Source organism: Mus caroli, chromosome 8 (assembly GCF_900094665.2).
Source record: "Mus caroli chromosome 8, CAROLI_EIJ_v1.1, whole genome shotgun sequence".
NCBI classification, from domain to species: domain Eukaryota; kingdom Metazoa; phylum Chordata; class Mammalia; order Rodentia; family Muridae; genus Mus; species Mus caroli.
The window spans coordinates 71,892,116-71,905,662 of NC_034577.1; the positions used below are offsets into that span (position 1 = coordinate 71,892,116).

Genomic DNA, 13,547 nt, shown 5'->3' on the forward strand with positions numbered 1-13,547 from the left:
TAGCTGTGACTCACAACATTGGGTATGTGGAACCTGAAGAGGTAAGCTCCTATAGCTAAGCAGGAAGCCCAATGGAGCAATCAATAGAGACATCAACCCACCCACAAAACTTTCAACCCAAAATTTATCCTGTCTAAAGAAATGAAGGGATGAGGGATGGAGCAAAGACTGAGAATATGACCTACAAATAACCCGCCCAACTTGAAACCTATCTCATAGGCAAGCATCAGTCCCTAACACTATTAGTGATACTCTCATATGCTTGCAGACAGTAACATGTTGTCCTCTGAGAGGCTCCATCCAGCAGCTGACTCAGACAGATGCAGACACCCAAGCCAAAAACAGTGGATGGAGCTTGGGGGACTCCTATGGAAGAATAGGAGCTAGGACTGTGAGATAGGATCTCCACAGGAAATCCAACAGAGTCAACTAACCTGGACCTTTGGGGCAATCAGAGTCTGAACCACCAATCAGGAAACATACGTCAGCTGGACCTAGGCCTCCCTGCACATATGTAGCAGATATGCAACTTGACCTTCATGTGGGTCCTGAACAACTGGAATGGGAGCTACCCCAAAAGCTGTTGCTTGTAAGTGGGATATGTTCTTCTAGCTGGTCTGTCTTCTCTGGCCTCGGTGGGAGAGGATGTGCCTAGTCTTGCAGAGACTCGAAGTGCCAGGGTGGGGGAATCCCTTAGAGGGCCCCTATCTGCTCAGAAGAGAAGAGAGGTGAGGGAAGGAATCATGGAAGGGGGTAAAGAGAAAGGTGGCAGTGAATCCGTAAAAAAAAATAAAATTAAATTAATTAAATTTAAAAAAACAGGAATATAATTGAGGTGAAAGGATTTAAACTTGATTTCACAGCTCTATGAGAGAGCTGGTTTTCCTGGTTTCATGTCTATCCAGAGCTAAACAGAAACTCTTTCTGCAGGAACTCATCTTATGCATATTTCTATTTTTTTTTTTGCACACATATGCCCAGTACTCAATACAAAAGCAAATGTTGTGTGAACACACACTAGAATATCTGCAGATAGATAATACAGGGCCAGAGGTTCACTTTAGAACAAGTGAGGAGTTGGGAACTGGGTGGAGGTTTAACTGGAACAAGAATCACCATGTATCATTAGTCAAAACCTAATCATAGCCATACAGTTTGCTCACTGAACAGCCCTACTTTTGTATACCTTTGACATTTTTCATAAGTCTTCTAAGTAACAGCCCAAGGGTCTCTTCTTCTTAGGGCTAACAAGTATCCTCCAACCACTCTGGTGAGAACAGGCATATGTGTGGATATCATGTTTCATAGATGGAACTATAATTCAACTCAAAGGTAAAAGTACCAAGAGAATAGGCTTTTGGTGAATATTTGGGAAGAGAGGGCAGAAAGAATCTAGGGGCCAAAGGAAGTAGTAGAGTGTCCTGGAGTTCTGTCTTCCAAGAATGAGATAGTTTCTGTATTCATGAACTCATAACTGTGACTATCAGCCACAAGACCTGAACAAGATTGGTTCCACCCCTCTCTAAGTATCTGTGGTGGTTTGAATATTCTTGGCCCAGGGAGTGACACTATTAGGAGATGTGGCCTTGGTGGAATAGGTAAAGCTTTGTTGGAAGAAGTGCATCACTGTTGTGGTAGACTTTGAGACCCTCTTCCTTGCCGCCTGGAAGACAGTCTTCTCTGGTTGCAGTCAAATCAAGATGCGGAACTCTCAACTCCTCCAGCACCTTGTCTACCTGGATGCTGCCATGCTTCCTGCCATGATGATAATGCACTGAACTTCTGAAACATAAATCAGCCCATTAAATGTTGTCCCTTATAAGACTTGACTCAGTCATGGTGTCTATTCACAACAGTAAAACCCTAACTAAAAACAATATCTATTGGCAAGTAGTGGTAACTGAAGGAGGGAAAGACATTTTCTTCATTGGTATAGATTTCTTTACTGGTTACTTGTCCATTCTCCTATAAGCAATCTGAATGAAAAAAGAAATAAAAATGTACATAACTGCTCCTCGGTATGGTGGAAGAGAAACGTTTTTATAAATAAAAGCAAGAGCACAGCCAGACGCAGAGAAATATGGAAGAATCTAGAGTAGACATGACTCTGAGCCATGTGAAGGGGAGAGGGAAGAGAAGGGAAGGGGGGTAGAGAAGAACAGGTGCAGCAGCCAGGAGGGCAAAAGGTTAAAAGGAAAATACAAGAGGAGTAAGTAACCAAATGACTGGGTTATATAGATAAGAATCTCTGGGGGAAGGGCAGCTCAGCCCCTGGGCTAGAGAAGTAGAGAATGATGAATCCTTATAAGGTAGGGACTGAGGGATACACCTCAGCCATTTGTCCCAGGGTTTGATACTTAATTCCCCATCCATGCTTTCATAAGCAACCCTATAAAACTCATTAGATTAAATAGTGGTAGTTGAATTTAATAAATATAGTGTGCTTTATGATAATTTAGGAAAATATCATTATGAAACTTATTATCATATATAACCAATATATGTGATAGGTAAATAAATAAAAATAAAGTTGCTCACTTTTAAAGCAAAGCTTCTTCTTGGGTCAAGTTTTCTATTTGGTCCACTAAGAGCCCTTCTGTTTCTCCTGGTGGGTGTCAAAGTGGCTCCTTTTGTCCTCTCCAGTCTATATTTCTGATCTGATTTAAGTACCCTTCACCAATAGAAGCTCAGAAAGCTCCCACAATCACAATCCCAGTCACAGTCACAAGCAGGAAGCTTCCACCTCACAATGAGCTTTGTGTCAAAGACCGCAAACAATAGAAGCCAGGTATGTAAAGGTACTGTAACCATGGCATTCTCCAAACAACCAGGCTATTTTTAGAGCCTTCATTCTGGTACCTCAGAAGGTCCATGACCTTCCTTAAGCACTTGGCCTCCAAGAGGGATTGGTAAGAATGGGAAGTAGCTGCTAAGTCTTTGAGACTCTGTAAATGCATTTAGAAGATAATTTTTCTACTTTCCAAATGTAGTAGTGTTTGTGAGAATCATGGAAAGCAATCTATGAGATCCCTATGAAAGCTGAAAGACGGAAACTCCCAGCCATGATCCTTAATGTACACTGAGTTCAGTGAATGGAAGGTAACTTTCCTCCCAGTCTCTGCCAACATTCCCTTTTAAGTTAAGATTAAATTCCACCACCATTTTTATTAAGCATTAGTCTTACAAAATCAAGCCAGGGCAAATATACTAGTATCATAATTGAGACTTCATAAAAATGGAATGACTTAATAGCATTGGAAAAACTAAACTGTAAGCCTCCCATTAAAATTTATTATCTGCCTACCAGCATAGCAAAGTTACCTGTAACTCACTACCTCTTTGGTGTTGGTTTTAAAGTGATCATTTCTAAAGCAAGTTTCACCATAGAGAAACAGGCATGCTTTTCTTTCCGAACAAGCATAAAGACTTAAAAATTATAATATCAAAAGGATAGCTGCCTTTTCCCTTAACTTTCAGAGGGTAAGCTGTGTCTTCCAAGGTGTGTCTCTGTGTTTAGTGCTGTTTCTTCTAGATTTTATTAGTAAGACAGAGGAGATTTCTTTGGCTATTGCTCCGGTGAGGGGGCGGGGGTGGGGGGGAGAGACAAGGGACAGGACAATAGAGCTTATCTTCTGAAGTTTAGAGAATCTAAAACCCAGCTTTATTTCTTTTTTTCTTATCCCCAAAAGATCAGTTCATCCCCTGATTGTCCTTAGGCCCTTCCATGGAATCTTTTGTGAACACACATGTGTTAGAGCTGGCATGGTTGTCCTGTTTCAGATTATCTAGTGCATACTGCAGAACGATCATGTGTATTTTTCTTGTCCTCGGGTCATTTCATTGCCACATACCTAGGCAGTAGAAAGAACTGACACTCATGGCTGGCAGGCCACTCTGCACGATGTTTGCCTTCATGTCTGCTCGGTAATTTAAAGGCTAGCTTGGGTTGAAAGTCTGTTTTATAAACTCCTCTTCAGCCAAATATGACTTGGCTTATCTCTTGCCTGCTATAATTTAGCTTATCATTATTTCTCATTCATCCTTTATAAAGAAGTAGTCTCATCAAACTATAAGTTATATATTTTATAACATGTGGACTTATAGACATTTAGAAATTGATAGTGTGGGACAAGCACTCACCGGTCAACATGAAATGATTCTCAGAATCCTTGTAAAAGTGGAAGGAGAATCAACTCCACAAAGTTGTCCTCTGACTTCAAGTAAATGCTGTGGCATAAAGATACCTACCCAACACCATATAAACATGAGGAGGAGGAGGGGGAAGAGGAGGAGGAGAAGGAGAAGGAGAAGGAGGAGGAGTAAAATAAAGAAAATTTTTAAAAAACAATGTAATAATAAAAACTAGATAATTTTGATTTATAAAAGAAATACAGATTAATATTCTATCAATGGATATTTTCTTTAGTATTGTAAGTTTATTTATTCCAGTACAGGAGAATAGTACAAATGTTTACCATGGTTATAGGCAAAGAGAAAAGTATACTACACTAAATTTTGATCTTTGTTTTGAGGAGGTTTTTTTTAATGAAAAGCTAAATAAAGCAAACAAGAAATGTTTTATAGAAGTTTTCCCCTGATTGAATCCTTTTAGACATATAATCAATGTCCTCTATTTTATTTTCTGCAGATATGCATGAAATTGAATGAAAAAATAAAAGAAAGAAAAAAGGGACATGGCTGCTCCTAGCATGGTCATAGCCAGAAGCAGAGATCTGGGAGAGTCCATAGTGGACCTGACCCTGAGCTCTGTGAAGCGGGGAGAGGGAAGAGGAAGGAAAGAGGGGAACCAAGTACAGTATTCAAGTGCCCAAAAAAGAATACAAAAGGACCAGGTAACTAAAATGGTTGGATTATATAGGGAAGAGAGTTGGGGGAAGGACAGCCAATCCCCTGGGCTGGAGAAGTTTAGGGAAGAGGGCCAGATATGTCAGCCAGGGGGGGCCTGTAACAGGTAAGGACTTTGATATGTTAAATAGGCACATCAGCTGTTTGCCCCTGGTTTGAGACCACACACACACACACACACACAGTAACACATATTTATACATACCATCACCTTTGTTGGGACTTTAACATCAGTCAGTGGTCTAAAAGCATGCCCTTGCTGCCTTGGGTGTTCTGTCTCCCCAACCGTTTCAGTCCTCCTTGACTGAATGAAGGTCAGTTCAATCCAGTCATTTAATTAGTTTTTCACTCAATTGCTAAACTCATGCTTTCTTTCTATTATGGATACCTAGCTCCTCAACTAAACCAACTGAAGGGATCAGCATTCGGATGTGTTGGCCAGGTAGGTGGGAGAGAACCACCTCTCTCAGAAAACACTCTGAGCCCGCCCCTTCCTCCCTCAGGAAGCACACTGAGCCCGCCCCTTCCTCTCACTTGTTGCTCCAGTTCCATTTTCTGGAAGACATCTTATGCACTAATAGAACCAGCAGGGTGGGCATGATTTTACTTGTGTGTATCTCCTTCTCCAGCTTCAGCATCATTTAAGGATCTGTTTCCAGCATCAGGCCTGAGAAGTCTTCAGTAGCTGTCTTTGATCCTTTGACTCGAAATCTTGTTCTTTGCCAAACTTGGAAATTATTCCAGAAAGTTTATTCATAAACCAAGGAAAGCTGTGTCTTTTCAAACACTTTTGAGTGTTCATTTTTTCTTGTTCTTTTTTTTCTTTTTTAAACTACCACAATTTTATCATAACATGGCTTTTTAACAGAGCTGTCTTCCGTGGCAAACTGTTTGCCCACATATATGTCCAGGTAATTACCAGGGTTAACTGGTAATGTGAGTTAAATAATGATTTCTATATTGCATAATTATGTAATTGTGACTCTTTGTAGCATGGTAATAGAGAGGACTGAAGAGGCACAGACCTTCAGTGTACAGATGGATAAATTCAAATGTGACAGTCATTGGGACCATCTAACATCACAGAGTAGACTCTCCAGTCCTCTGCTTTTTTCTCAATTCTCTCAGTGTTTTTTTAATGTTCTTACAACCCCAAATAAAAGTACCTGGAAAGGTATCTTTCACTTAAAAAAGGAGGAGGGATATGGAGAAGTCTCAGTGGGTAAAGGGCTTGTGCCTATAAAGAGGAGTACCTCAGATCTCTAGAACTCAGTAAAACACTGGCCATACAGCTGGTGGTATGGTAATCCCAGTCTTGCAGGGACATGAGAGTACAAAGACAGAAGGATCCTAACCCATTCCATAAACAGTGGGAGGCCTTGTCTCAGAAAGTACAGGTAGAAAGTCATAAAAAGAGTAGCCCTCGAGCATCTGCACACTTTCACAGCACATACATAATCACATACACACTCCCCCCAACACACACACAAGCACACATTTATTTTAAAAATGAGAGACAAGCAACATCACAGTTCTATGTGTTTCCATTGACACAAACTTGTAAACTAGCAGGAAGAGGTATGATTTGAAAAATTGCAGTAGACAAGAGCTAATACATTGACCCTCAGCCAGACAATGGGCAGAGAGTGAGAGACCTTGGAATACACAGTCCTAAATTAGTTGTCTTCATCAAATCCCTCCCCTCAGGGCATGAGGAGTTCTGCAAAAGGAAAGGCTGAAAGCCCATAAGAACCAGAAGGGATGAAGACCACCCAGGAAACAAGGTCTTCTAGGCACAGTAAGGCTGATGCCCATGTGAACTCTCACAGTGGCAGCAGGCACAAGGCCTGCATGGGTCTAAGCTAGACTCGGCCCCAGAACTAAGGCAAGTGGGCATGAGCGCTCATTTCTAACCCAGAAGCTATCTGCAATTGACAACCATTTGCAATGGAAAAAATAGTTTTCTCCAGTGGAATCTCACTAGGTATGCAAACCACACCTAAGGGAAGGCCCCATGCCCAACAGTAGACACTAACACAGAACTAACTCAATGGTAATTTGAGGAGTTTCTTGTCTCACATTGCTTTATTTGGGCTTTTTTTTTTAAGCTTACAAATCCTTCACTTATATATTACAGTTACAAATTGTGATGTGTGTATGTGTGTGTGTGTGTGTGTGTGTGTGTGTGTGTGTCATTCCTTGCACTTTTTCTTTTTAATTCTGATTTGTTAGGTTTTTTTCATTTGCTTGTTTGTTTTCCTAAGAGAGAGGGAGAAGTCATGACGTCAGTTGGGTGGGGGATGGGGAGCTGCTGTAGATCTGGGAGAAAATGAGGGAGGAGACATCTCGATTGGAATATATTATATGAAAGAAAACATATTTCCAATTAAAGAGAAGAGGAAGATGCTTCCAGATATTTATTTATCTTCTAGTCTGTAAATTTTAATATTTCAGACAAGATCGGCTGGCAGGCCTGGTGAAGACAGACAAAATGAGGAAAAGAGCCAACAACCTAGAAGAGCTAAAGTGGAGGTGGTGCTCTGTGCTTTCTTCTTCTATGTCCTTAGCCAAGAAGGTGGCTAGCATCCCCATGTTAGAGACCACATCCTAACAACACTTGTACAGCTGTGTTTTCCTGTTTAATGTTTCTTTTACTGTAAAACTCAATTCTTCCTCTTTTAAATAATCCATCTAGTCCAATTTGTATTACCCACATACTCAGGGGTATGGGGTTGTCCACTGGAGTGAGGTCGACCTGGAGCCATACTCTTAGAGAAACTTGATTTTTTTTCTGTTCCCTGAAGCCATCTACTTTTGATAGGGGTGGGAGCTTGTGTGAGTAGACAGTGCAGCAAAGTAATGTTGAAATTTGAAGCTGCAGAAACTTGCACTTCTTTTTGAATTTTCAAAATACATATTTGCGCACACCCTCATACGTATACACTAAAGTTGTGAAGGAGAGAGCCATGTTTCAAGAGAAAAATATATTTGTTAACCATCTGAATCCATAGATCATTTTATTCTGAAAGCAATCTTAGGAAGTTTTCATTTCTTGTAAGAAGCAGAGAGCCGTTCAAGTTAGCAAAAGTTTGGAGGGAGGTGGACATTTTCATTCTTCTGTGTGGGGTCCAGGGAAAATGGACACAGGAATCAGGAAGAACCAAGCCTGAAAAACTCTGGACAGCAGGAGGACTTTTGGTCCCATGACCCAACTCTCCTCAGTGTGCAAAAAAAAGGACAGAAAGAAAACTATACCAGAACACTTTCTGGTATCGTGTCTTCTCTATCACAGAAAAGCTGCAACCCAGGAAATCTTAATATGGTCATATAAACAAAGTCAAAAACAATGGCAACGGAAACAGGTATGCCAACCAGAAGAGGGAATGCTCACAATGTTTCACTCCCAAAAGAGCTACAGCAATTGATGGCGACTGCGAGGGAAGAATCCAGACTTCTCAACAGCCTAAGATGGTTAGTCAGTACCAAGAGGTCAGTGCTAGGTCTCAAACCAGGAGCCCCCAGTCCTTGTTACAGGATACGGCTGACATACCCTGCCCCACTACCATGAATTATCCAGCCCAGGGCTTAGGATGCCCTTTCCCTTCAGCTCTTTCATACATAACCCAGCCACATACTCTCTTGGTTCCTCTCTTGGCCTCTTGGTTCCCTCTCTTTTCTCCCTCTCTTCTCTTTTCTCTCACTCCCCCCTCCTTCCTCTCATGGCCTGGTTTGGTCTACTGTCCATGTCTAGTCTACTACTTCCTCTCCCTGCTCTGGATCCTTCCAGATGTACTCTACCAGCTGTCTATAATAAAAACCTTCTCCTCAACTCCACCTTGGAGTGGGCAAGTCCTCATTTTCATCCCATCAGCACTAAACACAGCACCAAATGGTCTCAGTGGGTTGCATTTATAAATTTACAGACATCATGCATGTAACCATTATCACTACGGAATAAAAGACCATGAATTTGAAAGGACAAGAGGCATTGGAGGAGGAGAGGGAGGGGAAATGATGTAAATACAGGACTCTTTTCGGGCACTAGCAGTCTGCAGTCAACACTGGGAAATGTCTAAGAGAGCTCTTCTTCCCCTTTTACTTCTACTTTGAATAAACTTCAGAGATGAATCAAGTCTATTGAGCTTAAATAAAAGCAAGGCAGGCTGCATGTGCTCTGCCAAAGAATTCACCAACAGAGTCACATGGCGTGGCATCCCATGGTGTCTGTAGCACAGCTTCGGCTCTCTGTGTTTTGCTGCTGGTTTCCTGTCTCCTTCCTTGTTACTTTGTGGTTTCTGCCTCTTAACTTAAGAAAACACCAGGGCTTCAACTCATGTTGTGATTTTTTTCAGTGTGTGTGTTAGTTAGTTGGGTGCAACGAGATGCACACTAGAGTCACGTAGGAGGAGGAATACTTAATTGAAGAATAGCTTCTATCAGACTGACCCATGAGCATGTCCATGGGGCATTTTCCTGATTGATGGTTGATGTGAAAGGGCCAAGGCCATTGTGAGCAGTGCCAACCCTTGGGTAGGTGGTTCTGGGTTCTATAAGAAGGAAAAATGAGCAAGCCATGGAGTTGCCAATGAGCATCATTAATCTCTGCCATCTCTAAGTACCTGTCTTGTGTTCCTGCCTCGACTTCCCTTGATGATGGACTGTGAGTTGGAAGATGGAATAAACCCTTCCCTCCTCCAAGTTTCTTTTGGTCAGCAAACTTGAATACTGTGCTTCTGCTGTGTTGGTTCCTTTGACCCATAAATCCCATTATTTCTGAAATTTCCTAGTGAAAAATACTAAGTCGGGGAATAGGTTGGCACGGCCAGTCTTCTAGAGTGGTCTACATCGCTCTTGGTACCTTATCCCCAGCATGGGGGGCTAGGCGCTCTGCCATGTGGGCAGAGAGCAGGAAACCGGTTCACCCACTCTCTGTAGCACTGTTTGCACAGCCAGGCTACAGAGATTCTGGGGATTTTGCTCTCACTCGAGCATTGATTGGTTTCCCCTGGACAGTAATTCCCATATCTGACAGATCCTCAGATTTAATACGAGACCTTGAGAAACTTGGTTTTAGCCTTCTAAATTCTCTTTCCCTAAGTTTGGAGAAAGGCTAGATTTTGAGAACTTAGGTTTTACTATGAATGCTAGGGGAAATTTAAGAGTTACCTTGTTTTGGGACCAGCGGGTTAATTAATCTCTCCATTCTTGGTTCTAAATGCAATGGTGGCTGCTCTTTCTTCAAAGATCACAGCCCCCATTCACTGAACACTTGGACCTCTATGTACAGGAAATACTAATTAGTGCCTGAATAACAAGAGAAAATGCTGAATGTTTAATCTTCCTCCTGGGTACGAACAACGTGTTAGTAGATTTTAGGTTGAGGAGCCCTCTTATAAACAGATCACTTCTTAACCACTGAACTAACTTATTTGCAAAAATGCCAACATTGTCTCAGTCATTGACACTCCTTTAAATAGTAGGTGTCTCCACAGGGTTTGGAGGTTCTGAGTCTGCACACTGTTTCATGTGGAGTAAATTCTCAACAAAACTACTAATTGACAAATGACCAGAAGAAAGGCAACATATAGAATACTCATATGCATTGGTTTCATTCATTGTTATAGCAGCTTGGGTACAGGGTTTGATAAAGAGGCCAGAACTAATTGTTCCAGTGATCTCTTAGTATTCATCTTAGTTTCCAGTGTGTTTGACTAATCTACTCCCATCCAAAGAGAATAAAAAATTTGTTCCCATGCCATTTGATGACAGAACAAAACTGGGACATACCAGCATGGACTGTAGGCTCCTCAGCATCCTTTAAAACTTCTTTCGTATTGGAGAGCTTCAAGATGGTGAAATGCATCCAGTTGATCAAGTACACCAGGATGCAGTGCCGGTGAACACACAGAGATTAACTGGGGACAGATGCTCCTTGCTTCTTTCCTCTCAGGATCTTCCTTCTCAAGTACACCTAAGCCAGAGACTACAAGCAACTAGCTGAATTTCTTTCCTATCTGAGGGAAAGGAAAGCAGTGTTTGTCAGAAGCTGATCTTTGTCTCGGGTGGATTAACCACAGCAGAGGTCAAGGTGAATAAATCAGCTTGCCAGAATGTGTCCTCGTTACAGTTCAAGACAGAAAGAAAACAAAGGAAGTTGGAAGGGAGAAAGAGGAAGGAAGTGAAAGACTTTTCAAAAGAAAATACAGATGTTCTATGGGTCCCCTTACTGTTACAATGTGACCTTGTCAAATGTCCAGTTGACCTGAGTGATGGTTGGTCTTAATCAACAACACGCATGGTTCTGTTAACTGTGTAAAGAGAAGAAACTACCAAGGGCCTTAAAGTTACATATTTACTTATGAAAAGGAATATGTGTTTTAATGCTCATCATATATGCACATATGTGTTGCAAGTACTCATACACACAAATATTACATTGACACATTCCACACGAGTTGCTTCAATGCTTGTTCTTTTCTATAGGAACAAAAAGAAACCAAATATTGTCCTTCGAAATTTTCCATGCTATTGTTCTTCAAAATAAACCAGTAGAGTGACTTGCCAGGTTTTACAAAAGTCACTGATTTAGGTTTAAAAAAAAATAAAGACAAAACAACAACAAACAACAACAGTTTCAATGCTGAATGCTCACAAAGTGCTTACAATATGTTATAAGGATAGAAGCTTTGTTTCACGTGGCACTCCACGGAAGCAGATGCTCACACTACTGGAGATGGGAGAACTGTCACTCCGTGGGTCAGTCACTTCATCTCCGACAATCCTGACCCATCAGTCCAGATTACCCTCTCAAAAGCCTGTCTAGTCTCACTGCCCATTGATTTCAAATAAATGGAGGTGGAAATTTTTCTTGTCATAAAACTTCTAGCCTGGGTGTCTAGTAGCATGGTGATAAGCATCATATAAACATAGGGGGATGGAATTCAAGTTACCTTTATCTGTGCCTCCTTTCATGTACAGTATGTGTGATAGACAGACACCAGTGTCTCATTACATGACCACCCACAGAACATTGCCCAATGTGACATTCTTCAGGGGAAATTAGCAGAAATGTTTCACCACATCAGTCTCTTCCAAGAGCAGTGATTCAATAACAGTACTTAAAAACTGACCAGATGCCCAGGCGAGCTTCTCTCCTCTGCTGTTTTGACTGGGGGGCATAATAAATACCTCACATTCTGAAGCCTCTGCAGGCAGAATCTGGATACAAAAAAAAAGAGGCACATTTACACAAAGAAATATGCACCAAAGGTACACATACCATACACACACACACACACACACACACACCCCACATACACAAACACACACCCAATGCATTCACCTGTTGCATAAGTCAGTTTAATGTGCAGTTGGAATTTCTCTCTTTTTTTTTAACATTTTGTTGATTCTTTGTGAGTTTCACATCATGCACACAGTCCCTCTCAGCTCCCTGCAACCTCCCTGGGAAAATAACACACCCACAAACACACACACAAACAAGAACAACAACAAACCCAAAGCATAGGAAACATCTCAGTGGGAGCTGCAGCATGTCACAGTGTGTCCCACAGTGTATCCCTCTGTCCACACATCTTCGCTTGCAAATGTTCATTGACGGTTCGGGTTCGAGATCTCTGATGTCTGTGACACCATGAATACTGGATCCTCATCAGGACTCCTCCTGGTTATCCTGCTGTTGCCCTGTGTCATGGAGATCCTGTAGCTTTGCATCAGCAGGACAGGCCCTTTCACGTGTCCCAACCTTGCACAAATAATATAGATTTGGGGGTAGGCTGATTCAGAGTCCTGGATCTGGGCCTAGGTGGTAGCTGTGTCTTCAAATGCTCTCATTATATGCAGATAGCCATGCTTTCTGTTAGATTTGCCTGAAGATCCCTTAGTCATTATTGAACATAATCATAGTCAATGTTTAAGACAATTTTCCTGTCCCCTAAAAATCAATAAAAAAATAAATCCCCAGAGTCACTGGATTTCAATGAAAAAATGAAGCTCTAGGCTAAAACTGGCCAAGAATAGAGTTAGTGTTAGGATTTATAGATAACTTAGTTTTTAATAACTTGGTGTTTCTTGGGCAGTTGCTATATATAAATATGTCTTTATGTGCACTTCATCATCATTGATTTTTTTCCCTTTTCTGTTCTTTTTTTTTTTAATAGATTTTCTAGACAGGGTTTCTTGGTGTAGCCCTGGCTGTCCTGGAACTCACTCTGTAGACCAGGCTGGCCTTGAACTCAGAAATCTACCTACCTCTGCCTCCCGAGTGCTGGGATTAAAGGCATGCGCCACCATTGCGTGGCATCACTGGATTTTCAATGACCACCTGGCATACACTTTGATGCATTTGCTTGTTCAGAAAAGCCAAACTGATCTGAGGACTCACATTAGGCTGTGATGGCAGACATGAAAGACCATCTCCAATCCCATTTTGGTTTATTGTAGCAGGAGAATAACTGCACCAACATTGTTTACCAATGCCATCTGTAGAATTTGACAGTTTTAAGGAATTGGATACAATAAGGGATAGAAAATAACAGAGAGGTTCTATTTTAAAAGTGTAGACCGAAGTATCCACACTTTGGTTTTCCTTCTTCTTGAGTTTCATGCGTTTTGCAAATTGTATCCTGGGTATTCTGAGCTTCTGGGCTAATATCCACTTATCA

At 41.4% G+C, this 13,547-nt stretch overlaps 1 long non-coding RNA gene across 1 annotated transcript in view; it reads right to left on the minus strand.

The window, feature by feature from the left end:
• Positions 1-10,988, minus strand: part of LOC110299565 — a 58,100-nt gene extending 47,112 nt beyond the window's left edge. Inside the window, exon 1 of the long non-coding RNA XR_002378476.1 lies at positions 10,654-10,988. This is a non-coding gene — a long non-coding RNA (uncharacterized LOC110299565). The remainder of the gene's footprint in view (positions 1-10,653) is intronic.
• Between the last annotated feature and the right edge of the window lie 2,559 nt (positions 10,989-13,547).